At 36.4% G+C, this 915-nt stretch overlaps 1 non-coding gene across 1 annotated transcript; it reads right to left on the bottom strand.

Annotated features, from left to right (window-relative positions):
• Nucleotides 1-453: 453 nt before the first annotated feature.
• LOC128032247 (small nucleolar RNA R71) lies at nucleotides 454-560 on the bottom strand. Its single transcript, XR_008188375.1, has one exon. It is a non-coding gene; the product is annotated as a small nucleolar RNA R71 (small nucleolar RNA).
• Between the last annotated feature and the right edge of the window lie 355 nt (nucleotides 561-915).

The raw sequence follows: 915 nt of genomic DNA on the forward strand, positions 1-915 counted from the left end.
CACCATACATTGATCAATCATGAGAAAATCCACATTTTGAGGAACAACAAGATCAAATTCCACAACTTGAAGAGCAGATGGCAAACCGTGCATTGAGAGACTATGTCATGCCCAATTTGGATGTTGTGCGAGGTAGCATCAATAAACCGACAATCACCACAAATAAATTTGAAATAAAATTGGCCATGATCCAGATGATTCGGAGTAATCTATAGTTTCGGGGATCGATGAACTAAGACTCGAACCGACATCTTAAGCAATTTCTAACTTTATGTGATATTTTCAAATATAATAGGGTATTCGATGATGCTATTTCTCTTAGCCTCTTCCCTTTTTCATTGTGAAATGACGTATTTATGTGGTTAGATTTGTAGGCTGTAGATTCAATAACAACTTGGGAGGAGTTTTTGTAATCGATTTTTGGTAAAGTATTTTCCATCAAACAAGACGATGATACTGAGAATGGGTATTGCCAATTTTCGACAACTTGAAGGTGAGACACTCTATGAGGCATGAGAGCGCTTTAAGCTAATTTTGCATAAGTCCCTTTATCATGGTTTTCAAGATTGGCTGCAGTTATAGACTTTCTACAATGGGTTGGATGGGATTTTGAGGTCTAGTGTCGATAGAGTGTCTGCTAGGGTATTTATGTCTAAAGCTTATGTTGAGGTGGCCAACTCATAGAGGATATGACAATGAACTCATATATATGGCCAATCGATCAATTCACATATAAATCTAGATCATCAACTATGAATGCAGTCAATGGGGAGGATAAGTATCAATAAATCTTCAAGAGGCTTCATCACCTGAAGTTAATGCAAATAGATCTGAATTTTCTAACCAATATCATTTTGAGGGTAATCACATAGGTAGACATAGTGGAATCGTAACATAGGGAAATTATTCAAAGAA

This window comes from Gossypium raimondii, chromosome 8, assembly GCF_025698545.1.
Source record: "Gossypium raimondii isolate GPD5lz chromosome 8, ASM2569854v1, whole genome shotgun sequence".
In the NCBI taxonomy this organism is placed as follows: domain Eukaryota; kingdom Viridiplantae; phylum Streptophyta; class Magnoliopsida; order Malvales; family Malvaceae; genus Gossypium; species Gossypium raimondii.